The sequence below is a fragment of the Dendrobates tinctorius genome, unplaced genomic scaffold (assembly GCF_039654945.1).
Source record: "Dendrobates tinctorius isolate UK_male_01 unplaced genomic scaffold, ASM3965494v1 ptg000019l, whole genome shotgun sequence".
In the NCBI taxonomy this organism is placed as follows: Eukaryota; Metazoa; Chordata; class Amphibia; order Anura; family Dendrobatidae; genus Dendrobates; species Dendrobates tinctorius.
Genome location: NW_027361687.1, coordinates 36,704,926 through 36,722,026, shown reverse-complemented (window position 1 = coordinate 36,722,026; position 17,101 = coordinate 36,704,926).

Genomic DNA, 17,101 nt, shown 5'->3' with positions numbered 1-17,101 from the left:
TACTCATTTTGTTGATGTCATAATGATTTGATGATGTCATAATAATTTGATGTCATAATCTTTGGATGATGTCATAATCATTTTGTTGATGTCATAATCATTTGATGTCATAATCATTGGATTATGTCATTATCATTGGATGATGTCATAATCATTTTGTTGATGTCACAATCATTTGATGATGTCATAATCATTTGATGTCATAATCATTGGATGATGTCATAATCATTTTGTTGATCTCATAATCATTTGATTATGTCATAATCATTTGATATCATAATCATTGGATGATGTCATAATCATTTGATTATGTCATAATCATTTTGTTGATGTCATAATCATTTGATGATGCCATAATCATTTTGTTGATGTCATAATCATTTGATGATGTCATAATCATTAGATGATGTCATAATCATTTTGTTGATGTCATAATCATTTGATGATGTCATAATCATTTTGTTGATGTCATAATCATTTGATGATGTCATAATCATTTGATGTCATAATCATTGGATGATGTCATAATCATTTTGTTGATGTCATAATCATTTGATGATGTCATAATCATTTGATGTCATAATCATTGGATGATGTCATAATCATTTTGTTGATGTCATAATCATTTGATGTCATAATCATTGGATGATGTCATAATCATTTTGTTGATGTCATAATCATTTGATGATGTCATAATCATTTTGTTGATGTCACAATCATTTTGTTGATGTCCTAATGATTTGATGATGTCATAATCATTGGATGATGTCATATTCATTGGATGATGTCATAATCATTTTGTTGATGTCATAATCATTTGATGATGTCATAATCATTTGATGTCATACTCATTGGATGATGTCATAATCATTTGATGATGTCATAATCATTTTGTTGATGTCATAATCATTGGATGATGTCATAATCATTAGATGATGTCATAATCATTTTGTTGATGTCATAATCATTTGATGATGTCATAATCATTTGATGTCATAATCATTGGATGATGTCATATTCATGTGATGATGTCATAATCATTAGATGATGTCATAATCATTTTGTTGATCTCATAATCATTTGATGATGTCATAATCATTTTGTTGATGTCATAATCATTTTGTTGATGTCATAATGATTTGATGATGTCATAATCATTTGATGTCATAATCTTTGGATGATGTCATAATCATTTTGTTGATGTCATAATCATTTGATGTCATAATTATTGGATGATGTCATAATCATTTTGTTGATGTCATAATCATTACATGATGTCATAATTATTTTGTTGATGTCATAATCATTTTGTTGATGTCATAATCATTTGATTATGTCATAATCATTTGATGTCATAATCATTGGATGATGTCATAATCATTTTGTTGATGTCATAATCATTTGATGATGTCATAATCATTATATGATGTCATTATCATTTTGTTGATGTCATAATGATTTGATGATGTCATAATCCTTTGATGTCATAATCATTGGATGATGTCATAATCATTTTGTTGATGTCATAATCATTTGATGATGTCATAATCATTTGATGTCATAATCATTGGATGATGTCATAATCATTTTGTTGATGTCATAATCATTTGATAATGTCATAATCGTTAGATAATGTCATAATCATTTTGTTGATGTCATAATCATTGGATGATGTCATAATCATTTGATGATGTCATAATCATTTTGTTGATGTCATAATCATTGGATGATGTCATAATCATTGGATGATGTCATAATCATTTTGTTGATGTCATAATCATTTGATGATGTCAAAATCATTTGATGTCATAATCATTTCATGATGTCATAATCATTTTGTTGATGTCATAATCATTTTGTTGATGTCATAATGATTTGATGATGTCATAATCATTGGATGATGTCATAATCATTGGATGATGTCATAATCATTTTGTTTATGTCATAATCATTTGATGATGTCATAATCATTTGATGTCATAATCATTGGATGATGTCATAATCATTTGATGATGTCATAATCATTTTGTTGATGTCATAATCATTTGATGTCATAATCATTTTGTTGATATCATAATGATTTGATGATGTCATAATCATTTGATGTCATAATCATTGGATGATGTCATAATCATTTTGTTGATGTCATAATCATTTGATGATGTCATAATCATTTGATGTCATAATCATTGGATGATGTCATAATCATTTTGTTGATGTCATAATCATTTGATGATGTCATAATCATTAGATGATGTCATAATCATTTTGTTGATGTCATAATCATTTTGTTGATGTCATAATCATTTGATGTCATAATCATTGGATGATGTCATAATCATTTTGTTGATGTCATAATCATTTGATGATGTCATAATCATTAGATGATGTCATAATCATTTTGTTGATGTCATAATCATTTGATGATGCCATAATCATTTTTTTGATGTCATAATGATTTGATGATGTCATAATCATTTGATGTCATAATCATTGGATGATGTCATAATCATTTTGTTGATGTCATATTCATTTGATGATGTCATAATCATTAGATGATGTCATAATCATTTTGTCGATGCCATAATCATTTGATGATGTCATAATCATTGGATGATGTCATAATCATTTTGTTGATGTCATAATCATTTGATGATGTCATAATCATTGGATGTTGTCATAATCATTTTGTTGATATCATAATCATTTTATGATATCATAATCATTAGATGATGTCATAATCATTTTGTTGATGTCATAATCATTTGATGATGTCATAATAATTTTGTTGATGTCAAAATCATTTGATGATGTCATAATCATTTGATGTCATAATCATTGGATGATGTCATAATCATTTTGTTGATGTCAGAATCATTTGATGATGTCATAATCATTAGATGATGTCATAATCATTTTGATGATGTCATAATCATTTGATGATGTCATAATCAATTGATGTCATAATCATTGGATGATGTCATAATCATTTTGTTGATGTCATAATCATTTGATGATGTCATAATCATTAGATGATGTCATAATCATTTTGTTGATGTCATAGTCATTTGATGATGTCATAATCATTAGATGATGTCATAATCATTTGATGATGTCATAATCATTTTGTTGATGTCATAATGATTTGATGATGTCATAATCATTTGATGTCATAATCATTGGATGATGTCATAATCATTTTGTTGATGTCATAATCATTTGATGATGTCATAATCATTTGATGTCATAATCATTGGATGATGTCATAATCATTTTGTTGATGTCATAATCATTTGATGTCATAATCATTGGATGATGTCATAATCATTTTGTTGATGTCATAATCATTTGATGATGTCATAATCATTTTGTTGATGTCACAATCATTTTGTTGATGTCCTAATGATTTGATGATGTCATAATCATTGGATGATGTCATATTCATTGGATGATGTCATAATCATTTTGTTGATGTCATAATCATTTGATGATGTCATAATCATTTGATGTCATACTCATTGGATGATGTCATAATCATTTGATGATGTCATAATCATTTTGTTGATGTCATAATCATTGGATGATGTCATAATCATTAGATGATGTCATAATCATTTTGTTGATGTCATAATCATTTGATGATGTCATAATCATTTGATGTCATAATCATTGGATGATGTCATATTCATGTGATGATGTCATAATCATTAGATGATGTCATAATCATTTTGTTGATCTCATAATCATTTGATGATGTCATAATCATTTTGTTGATGTCATAATCATTTTGTTGATGTCATAATGATTTGATGATGTCATAATCATTTGATGTCATAATCTTTGGATGATGTCATAATCATTTTGTTGATGTCATAATCATTTGATGTCATAATTATTGGATAATGTCATAATCATTTTGTTGATGTCATAATCATTACATGATGTCATAATTATTTTGTTGATGTCATAATCATTTTGTTGATGTCATAATCATTTGATTATGTCATAATCATTTGATGTCATAATCATTGGATGATGTCATAATCATTTTGTTGATGTCATAATCATTTGATGATGTCATAATCATTATATGATGTCATTATCATTTTGTTGATGTCATAATGATTTGATGATGTCATAATCCTTTGATGTCATAATCATTGGATGATGTCATAATCATTTTGTTGATGTCATAATCATTTGATGATGTCATAATCATTTGATGTCATAATCATTGGATGATGTCATAATCATTTTGTTGATGTCATAATCATTTGATAATGTCATAATCGTTAGATAATGTCATAATCATTTTGTTGATGTCATAATCATTGGATGATGTCATAATCATTTGATGATGTCATAATCATTTTGTTGATGTCATAATCATTGGATGATGTCATAATCATTGGATGATGTCATAATCATTTTGTTGATGTCATAATCATTTGATGATGTCAAAATCATTTGATGTCATAATCATTTCATGATGTCATAATCATTTTGTTGATGTCATAATCATTTTGTTGATGTCATAATGATTTGATGATGTCATAATCATTGGATGATGTCATAATCATTGGATGATGTCATAATCATTTTGTTTATGTCATAATCATTTGATGATGTCATAATCATTTGATGTCATAATCATTGGATGATGTCATAATCATTTGATGATGTCATAATCATTTTGTTGATGTCATAATCATTTGATGTCATAATCATTTTGTTGATATCATAATGATTTGATGATGTCATAATCATTTGATGTCATAATCATTGGATGATGTCATAATCATTTTGTTGATGTCATAATCATTTGATGATGTCATAATCATTTGATGTCATAATCATTGGATGATGTCATAATCATTTTGTTGATGTCATAATCATTTGATGATGTCATAATCATTAGATGATGTCATAATCATTTTGTTGATGTCATAATCATTTGATGATGTCATAATCATTTGATGTCATAATCATTGGATGATGTCATAATCATTTTGTTGATGTCATAATCATTTGATGATGTCATAATCATTAGATGATGTCATAATCATTTTGTTGATGTCATAATCATTTGATGATGCCATAATCATTTTTTTGATGTCATAATGATTTGATGATGTCATAATCATTTGATGTCATAATCATTGGATGATGTCATAATCATTTTGTTGATGTCATATTCATTTGATGATGTCATAATCATTAGATGATGTCATAATCATTTTGTCGATGCCATAATCATTTGATGATGTCATAATCATTGGATGATGTCATAATCATTTTGTTGATGTCATAATCATTTGATGATGTCATAATCATTGGATGTTGTCATAATCATTTTGTTGATATCATAATCATTTTATGATATCATAATCATTAGATGATGTCATAATCATTTTGTTGATGTCATAATCATTTGATGATGTCATAATCATTTTGTTGATGTCAAAATCATTTGATGATGTCATAATCATTTGATGTCATAATCATTGGATGATGTCATAATCATTTTGTTGATGTCAGAATCATTTGATGATGTCATAATCATTAGATGATGTCATAATCATTTTGATGATGTCATAATCATTTGATGATGTCATAATCAATTGATGTCATAATCATTGGATGATGTCATAATCATTTTGTTGATGTCATAATCATTTGATGATGTCATAATCATTAGATGATGTCATAATCATTTTGTTGATGTCATAGTCATTTGATGATGTCATAATCATTAGATGATGTCATAATCATTTTGTTGATGTCATAATCATTTGATGATGTCATAATCATTTTGTTGATGTCATAATGATTTGATGATGTCATAATCATTTGATGTCATAATCATTGGATGATGTCATAATCATTTTGTTGATGTCATAATCATTTGATGATGTCATAATCATTTGATGTCATAATCATTGGATGATGTCATAATCATTTTGTTGATGTCATAATCATTGGATGATGTCATAATCATTTTGTTGATGTCATAATCATTTGATGATGTCATAATCATTTGATGTCATAATCATTTGATGATGTCATAATCATTTTCTTGATGTCATAATCTTTTTGTTGATGTCATAATGATGTGATGATGTCATAATGATGTGATGATGTCATAATCATTGGATGATGTCATAATCATTTTGTTGATGTCATATTCATTTGATGATGTCATAATCATTGGATGTCATAATCATTGGATGATGTCATAATCATTTTGTTGATGTCATAATCATTTGATGATGTCATAATCATTTGATGTCATAATCATTGGATGATGTCATAATCTTTTGATGATGTCATAATCATTTTGTTGATGTCATAATCATTTGATGATGCCATAATCATTTTGTTGATGTCATAATCATTTGATGATGTCATAATCATTAGATGATGTCATAATCATTTTGTTGATGTCATAATCATTTGATGATGCCATAATCATTTTGTTGATGTCATAATCATTTGATGATGTCATAATCATTAGATGATGTCATAATCATTTTGTTGATGTCATAATCATTTGATGATGTCATAATCATTAGATGATGTCATAATGATTTTGTTGATGTCATAATCATTGGATGATGTCATAATCATTGGATGATGTCATAATCATTTTGTTGATGTCATAATCATTGGATGATGTCATAATCATTTTGTTGATGTCATAATCATTTGATGATGTCATAATCATTTGATGTCATAATCATTGGATGATGTCATAATCATTTAGTTGATGTCATAATCATTTGATGATGTCATAATCATTAGATGATGTCATAATCATTTTGTTGATGTCATAATCATTTGATGATGTCATAATCATTTGATGTCATAATCATTGGATGATGTCATAATCAATTTGTTGATGTCATAATCATTTGATGATGTCATAATCATTAGAAGATGTCATAATCATTTTGTTGATATCATAGTCATTTGATGATGTCATAATCATTAGATGATGTCATAATCATTTTGTTGATGTCATAATCATTTGATGATGTCATAATCATTTTTTTGATGTCATAATCATTTTGTTGATGTCATAATGATTTGATGATGTCATAATCATTTGATGTCATAATCATTGGATGATGTCATAATCATTTTGTTGATGTCATAATCATTTGATGATGTCATAATCATTTGATGTCATAATCATTGGATAATGTCATAATCATTTTGTTGATGTCATAATCATTACATGATGTCATAATTCTTTTGTTGATGTCATAATCATTTTGTTGATGTCATAATCATTTGATTATGTCATAATCATTTGATGTCATAATCATTGGATGATGTCATAATCATTTTGTTGATGTCATAATCATTTGATGATGTCATAATCATTTGATGTCATATTCATTGCATGATGTCATAATCATTTTGTTGATGTCATAATTATTTGATGATGTCATAGTCATTTGATGTCATAATCATTGGATGATGTCATAATCATTTTGTTGATGTCATAATCATTTGATGATGTCATAATCATTAGATGATGTCATAATCATTTTGTTGATGTCATAATCATTTGATGATGTCATAATCATTTGATGTCATAATCATTTGATGATGTCATAATCATTTGATGTCATAATCATTGGATGATGTCATAATCATTTTGTTGATGTCATAATCATTTGATGATGTCATAATCATTAGATGATGTCATAATCATTTTGTTGATGTCATAGTCATTTGATGATGTCATAATCATTTGATGTCATATTCATTGCATGATGTCATAATCATTTTGTTGATGTCATAATGATTTGATGATGTCATAATCATTTGATGTCATAATCATTGGATGATGTCATAATCATTTTGTTGATGTCATAATCATTTGATGATGTCATAATCATTAGATGATGTCATAATCATTTTGTTGATGTCATAATCATTTGATGATGTCATAATCATTTGATGTCATAATCATTTGATGATGTCATAATCATTTGATGTCATAATCATTTGATGTCATAATCATTTTGTTGATGTCATTATCATTTGATTATGTCATAATCATTTGATGTCATAATCATTGGATGATGTCATAATCATTTTGTTGATGTCATAATCATTTGATGATGTCGTAATCATTAGATGATGTCATAATCATTTGATGTCATAATCATTGGATGATGTCATAATCATTTTGTTGATGTCATAATCATTTGATGATGTCATAATCATTTGATGTCATAATCATTGGATGATGTCAAAATCATTTGATGATGTCATAATCATTTTGTTGATGTCATAATCATTTGATGATGCCATAATCATTTTGTTGATGTCATAATCATTTGATGATGTCATAATCATTAGATGATGTCATAATCATTTTGTTGATGTCATACTCATTTGATGATGTCATAATCATTAGATGATGTCATAATGATTTTGTTGATGTCATAATCATTGGATGATGTCATAATCATTGGATGATGTCATAATCATTTTGTTGATGTCATAATCAATGGATGATGTCATAATCATTTTGTTGATGTCATAATCATCTGATGATGTCATAATCATTTGATGTCATAATCATTGGATGATGTCATAATCATTTTGTTGATGTCATAATCATTTGATGATGTCATAATCATTAGATGATGTCATAATCATTTTGTTGATGTCATAATCATTTGATGATGTCATAATCATTTGATGTCATAATCATTGGATGATGTCAAAATCATTTGATGATGTCATAATCATTTTGTTGATGTCATAATCATTTGATGATGCCATAATCATTTTGTTGATGTCATAAGCATTTGATGATGTCATAATCATTAGATGATGTCATAATCATTTTGTTGATGTCATACTCATTTGATGATGTCATAATCATTAGATGATGTCATAATGATTTTGTTGATGTCATAATCATTGGATGATGTCATAATCACTGGATGATGTCATAATCATTTTGTTGATGTCATAATCAATGGATGATGTCATAATCATTTTGTTGATGTCATAATCATCTGATGATGTCATAATCATTTGATGTCATAATCATTGGATGATGTCATAATCATCTGATGATGTCATAATCATTTGATGTCATAATCATTGGATGATGTCATAATCATTTTGTTGATGTCATAATCATTTGATGATGTCATAATCATTAGATGATGTCATAATCATTTTGTTGATGTCAAAATCATTTGATGATGTCATAATCATTTGATGATGTCATAATCATTAGATGATGTCATAATCATTTTGTTGATATCATAGTCATTTGATGATGTCATAATCATTAGGTGATGTCATAATCATTTTGTTGATGTCATAATCATTTGATGATGTCATAATCATTTTGTTGATGTCATAATCATTTGATGATGTCATAATTATTTGATGTCATAATCATTGGATGATGTCATAATCATTTTGTTGATGTCATAATCATTTGATGATGTCATAATCATTAGATGATGTCATAATCATTTTGTTGATGTCATAATCATTTGATGATGTCATAATCATTAGATGATGTCATAATCATTTTGTTGATGTCATAATCATTTGATGATGTCATAATCATTTGATGTCATAATCATTGGATGATGTCAAAATCATTTGATGATGTCATAATCATTTTGTTGATGTCATAATCATTTGATGATGCCATAATCATTTTGTTGATGTCATAAGCATTTGATGATGTCATAATCATTAGATGATGTCATAATCATTTTGTTGATGTCATACTCATTTGATGATGTCATAATCATTAGATGATGTCATAATCATTTTGTTGATGTCATAATCATTGGATGATGTCATAATCACTGGATGATGTCATAATCATTTTGTTGATGTCATAATCAATGGATGATGTCATAATCATTTTGTTGATGTCATAATCATCTGATGATGTCATAATCATTTGATGTCATAATCATTGGATGATGTCATAATCATCTGATGATGTCATAATCATTTGATGTCATAATCATTGGATGATGTCATAATCATTTTGTTGATGTCATAATCATTTGATGATGTCATAATCATTAGATGATGTCATAATCATTTTGTTGATGTCAAAATCATTTGATGATGTCATAATCATTTGATGATGTCATAATCATTAGATGATGTCATAATCATTTTGTTGATATCATAGTCATTTGATGATGTCATAATCATTAGGTGATGTCATAATCATTTTGTTGATGTCATAATCATTTGATGATGTCATAATCATTTTGTTGATGTCATAATCATTTGATGATGTCATAATTATTTGATGTCATAATCATTGGATGATGTCATAATCATTGGATGATGTCATAATCATTTTGTTGATGTCATATTCATTTGATGATGTCATAATCATTGGATGTCATAATCATTGGATGATGTCATAATCATTTTGTTGATGTCATAATCATTTGATGATGTCATAATCATTTGATGTCATAATCATTGGATGATGTCATAATCTTTTGATGATGTCATAATCATTTTGTTGATGTCATAATCATTTGATGATGCCATAATCATTTTGTTGATGTCATAATCATTTGATGATGTCATAATCATTAGATGATGTCATAATCATTTTGTTGATGTCATAATCATTTGATGATGCCATAATCATTTTGTTGATGTCATAATCATTTGATGATGTCATAATCATTAGATGATGTCATAATCATTTTGTTGATGTCATAATCATTTGATGATGTCATAATCATTAGATGATGTCATAATGATTTTGTTGATGTCATAATCATTGGATGATGTCATAATCATTGGATGATGTCATAATCATTTTGTTGATGTCATAATCATTGGATGATGTCATAATCATTTTGTTGATGTCATAATCATTTGATGATGTCATAATCATTTGATGTCATAATCATTGGATGATGTCATAATCATTTAGTTGATGTCATAATCATTTGATGATGTCATAATCATTAGATGATGTCATAATCATTTTGTTGATGTCATAATCATTTGATGATGTCATAATCATTTGATGTCATAATCATTGGATGATGTCATAATCAATTTGTTGATGTCATAATCATTTGATGATGTCATAATCATTAGAAGATGTCATAATCATTTTGTTGATATCATAGTCATTTGATGATGTCATAATCATTAGATGATGTCATAATCATTTTGTTGATGTCATAATCATTTGATGATGTCATAATCATTTTTTTGATGTCATAATCATTTTGTTGATGTCATAATGATTTGATGATGTCATAATCATTTGATGTCATAATCATTGGATGATGTCATAATCATTTTGTTGATGTCATAATCATTTGATGATGTCATAATCATTTGATGTCATAATCATTGGATAATGTCATAATCATTTTGTTGATGTCATAATCATTACATGATGTCATAATTCTTTTGTTGATGTCATAATCATTTTGTTGATGTCATAATCATTTGATTATGTCATAATCATTTGATGTCATAATCATTGGATGATGTCATAATCATTTTGTTGATGTCATAATCATTTGATGATGTCATAATCATTTGATGTCATATTCATTGCATGATGTCATAATCATTTTGTTGATGTCATAATTATTTGATGATGTCATAGTCATTTGATGTCATAATCATTGGATGATGTCATAATCATTTTGTTGATGTCATAATCATTTGATGATGTCATAATCATTAGATGATGTCATAATCATTTTGTTGATGTCATAATCATTTGATGATGTCATAATCATTTGATGTCATAATCATTTGATGATGTCATAATCATTTGATGTCATAATCATTGGATGATGTCATAATCATTTTGTTGATGTCATAATCATTTGATGATGTCATAATCATTAGATGATGTCATAATCATTTTGTTGATGTCATAGTCATTTGATGATGTCATAATCATTTGATGTCATATTCATTGCATGATGTCATAATCATTTTGTTGATGTCATAATGATTTGATGATGTCATAATCATTTGATGTCATAATCATTGGATGATGTCATAATCATTTTGTTGATGTCATAATCATTTGATGATGTCATAATCATTAGATGATGTCATAATCATTTTGTTGATGTCATAATCATTTGATGATGTCATAATCATTTGATGTCATAATCATTTGATGATGTCATAATCATTTGATGTCATAATCATTTGATGTCATAATCATTTTGTTGATGTCATTATCATTTGATTATGTCATAATCATTTGATGTCATAATCATTGGATGATGTCATAATCATTTTGTTGATGTCATAATCATTTGATGATGTCGTAATCATTAGATGATGTCATAATCATTTGATGTCATAATCATTGGATGATGTCATAATCATTTTGTTGATGTCATAATCATTTGATGATGTCATAATCATTTGATGTCATAATCATTGGATGATGTCAAAATCATTTGATGATGTCATAATCATTTTGTTGATGTCATAATCATTTGATGATGCCATAATCATTTTGTTGATGTCATAATCATTTGATGATGTCATAATCATTAGATGATGTCATAATCATTTTGTTGATGTCATACTCATTTGATGATGTCATAATCATTAGATGATGTCATAATGATTTTGTTGATGTCATAATCATTGGATGATGTCATAATCATTGGATGATGTCATAATCATTTTGTTGATGTCATAATCAATGGATGATGTCATAATCATTTTGTTGATGTCATAATCATCTGATGATGTCATAATCATTTGATGTCATAATCATTGGATGATGTCATAATCATTTTGTTGATGTCATAATCATTTGATGATGTCATAATCATTAGATGATGTCATAATCATTTTGTTGATGTCATAATCATTTGATGATGTCATAATCATTTGATGTCATAATCATTGGATGATGTCAAAATCATTTGATGATGTCATAATCATTTTGTTGATGTCATAATCATTTGATGATGCCATAATCATTTTGTTGATGTCATAAGCATTTGATGATGTCATAATCATTAGATGATGTCATAATCATTTTGTTGATGTCATACTCATTTGATGATGTCATAATCATTAGATGATGTCATAATGATTTTGTTGATGTCATAATCATTGGATGATGTCATAATCACTGGATGATGTCATAATCATTTTGTTGATGTCATAATCAATGGATGATGTCATAATCATTTTGTTGATGTCATAATCATCTGATGATGTCATAATCATTTGATGTCATAATCATTGGATGATGTCATAATCATCTGATGATGTCATAATCATTTGATGTCATAATCATTGGATGATGTCATAATCATTTTGTTGATGTCATAATCATTTGATGATGTCATAATCATTAGATGATGTCATAATCATTTTGTTGATGTCAAAATCATTTGATGATGTCATAATCATTTGATGATGTCATAATCATTAGATGATGTCATAATCATTTTGTTGATATCATAGTCATTTGATGATGTCATAATCATTAGGTGATGTCATAATCATTTTGTTGATGTCATAATCATTTGATGATGTCATAATCATTTTGTTGATGTCATAATCATTTGATGATGTCATAATTATTTGATGTCATAATCATTGGATGATGTCATAATCATTTTGTTGATGTCATAATCATTTGATGATGTCATAATCATTAGATGATGTCATAATCATTTTGTTGATGTCATAATCATTTGATGATGTCATAATCATTTGATGTCATAATCATTTTATGATGTCATAATCATTTTGTTGATGTCATAATCATTTGATGATGTCATAATCATTAGATGATGTCATAATCATTTTGTTGATATCATAGTCATTTGATGATGTAATAATCATTAGATGATGTCATAATCATTTTGTTGATGTCATAATCATTTGATGATGTCATAATCATTTTGTTGATGTCATAATCATTTTCTTGATGTCATAATGATTTGATGATGTCATAATCATTTGATGTCATAATCATTGGATGATGTCATAATCATTTTGTTGATGTCATAATCATTTGATGATGTCATAATCATTTGATGTCATAATCATTGGATAATGTCATAATCATTTTGTTGATGTCATAATCATTACATGATGTCATAATCATTTTGTTGATGTCATAATCATTTTGTTGATGTCATAATCATTTGATTATGTCATAATCATTTGATGTCATAATCATTGGATGATGTCATAATCATTTTGTTGATGTCATAATCATTTGATGATGTCATAATCATTAGATGATGTCATAATCATTTTGTTGATGTCATAATCATTTGATGATGTCATAATCATTTGATGTCATAATCATTTGATGATGTCATAATCATTTGATGTCATAATCATTTGATGTCATAATCATTTTGTTGATGTCATAATCATTTGATTATGTCATAATCATTTGATGTCATAATCATTGGATGATGTCATAATCATTTTGTTGATGTCATAATCATTTGATGATGTCGTAATCATTAGATGATGTCATAATCATTAGATGATGTCATAATCATTTGATGTCATAATCATTGGATGATGTCATAATCATTTTGTTGATGTCATAATCATTTGATGATGTCATAATCATTTGATGTCATAATCATTGGATGATGTCAAAATCATTTGATGATGTCATAATCATTTTGTTGATGTCATAATCATTTTGTTGATGTCATAATCATTTGATGATGTCATAATCATTAGATGATGTCATAATCATTTTGTTGATGTCATACTCATTTGATGATGTCATAATCATTAGATGATGTCATAATGATTTTGTTGATGTCATAATCATTGGATGATGTCATAATCATTGGATGATGTCATAATCATTTTGTTGATGTCATAATCAATGGATGATGTCATAATCATTTTGTTGATGTCATAATCATCTGATGATGTCATAATCATTTGATGTCATAATCATTGGATGATGTCATAATCATTTTGTTGATGTCATAATCATTTGATGATGTCATAATCATTAGATGATGTCATAATCATTTTGTTGATGTCATAATCATTTGATGATGTCATAATCATTTGATGTCATAATCATTGGATGATGTCAAAATCATTTGATGATGTCATAATCATTTTGTTGATGTCATAATCATTTGATGATGCCATAATCATTTTGTTGATGTCATAAGCATTTGATGATGTCATAATCATTAGATGATGTCATAATCATTTTGTTGATGTCATACTCATTTGATGATGTCATAATCATTAGATGATGTCATAATGATTTTGTTGATGTCATAATCATTGGATGATGTCATAATCACTGGATGATGTCATAATCATTTTGTTGATGTCATAATCAATGGATGATGTCATAATCATTTTGTTGATGTCATAATCATCTGATGATGTCATAATCATTTGATGTCATAATCATTGGATGATGTCATAATCATCTGATGATGTCATAATCATTTGATGTCATAATCATTGGATGATGTCATAATCATTTTTTTGATGTCATAATCATTTGATGATGTCATAATCATTAGATGATGTCATAATCATTTTGTTGATGTCAAAATCATTTGATGATGTCATAATCATTAGATGATGTCATAATCATTTTGTTGATGTCATAATCATTTGATGATGTCATAATCATTTGATGTCATAATCATTGGATGATGTCATAATCATTTGATGATGTCATAATCATTTTGTTGATGTCATAATCATTTGATGATGCCATAATCATTTTGTTGATGTCATAATCATTTGATGATGTCATAATCATTAGATGATGTCATAATCATTAGATGATGTCATAATCATTTTGTTGATGTCATAATCATTTGATGATGCCATAATCATTTTGTTGATGTCATAATCATTTGATGATGTCATAATCATTAGATGATGTCATAATCATTTTGTTGATGTCATAATCATTTGATGATGTCATAATCATTAGATGATGTCATAATCATTTTGTTGATGTCATAATCATTGGATGATGTCATAATCATTTTGCTGATGTCATAATCATTTGATGATGTCATAATCATTTGATGTCATAATCATTGGATGATGTCATAATCATTTTGTTGATGTCATAATCATTTGATGATGTCATAATCATTAGATGATGTCATAATCATTTTGTTGATGTCATAGTCATTTGATGATGTCATAATCATTAGATGATGTCATAATCATTTTGTTGATGTCATAATCATTTGATGATGTCATAATCATTTTGTTGATGTCATAATGATTTGATGATGTCATAATCATTTGATGTCATAATCATTGGATGATGTCATAATCATTTTGTTGATGTCATAATCATTTGATGATGTTATAATCATTTGATGTCATAATCATTGGATGATGTCATAATCATTTTGTTGATGTCATAATCATTGGATGATGTCATAATCATTTTGTTGATGTCATAATCATTTGATGATGTCATAATCATTTGATGTCATAATCATTTGATGATGTCATAATCATTTTCTTGATGTCATAATCTTTTTGTTGATGTGATGATGTCATAATCATTGGATGATGTCATAATCATTGGATGATGTCATAATCATTTTGTTGATGTCATAATCATTTGATGATGTCATAATCATTGGATGTCATAATCATTGGATGATGTCATAATCATTTTGTTGATGTCATAATCATTTGATGATGTCATAATCATTTGATGTCATAATCATTGGATGATGTCATAATCTTTTGATGATGTCATAATCATTTTGTTGATGTCATAATCATTTGATGATGCCATAATCATTTTGTTGATGTCATAATCATTTGATGATGTCATAATCATTAGATGATGTCATAATCATTTTGTTGATGTCATAATCATTTGATGATGCCATAATCATTTTGTTGATGTCATAATCATTTGATGATGTCATAATCATTAGATGATGTCATAATCATTTTGTTGATGTCATAATCATTTGATGATGTCATAATCATTAGATGATGTCATAATGATTTTGTTGATGTCATAATTATTGGATGATGTCATAATCATTGGATGATGTCATAATCATTTTGT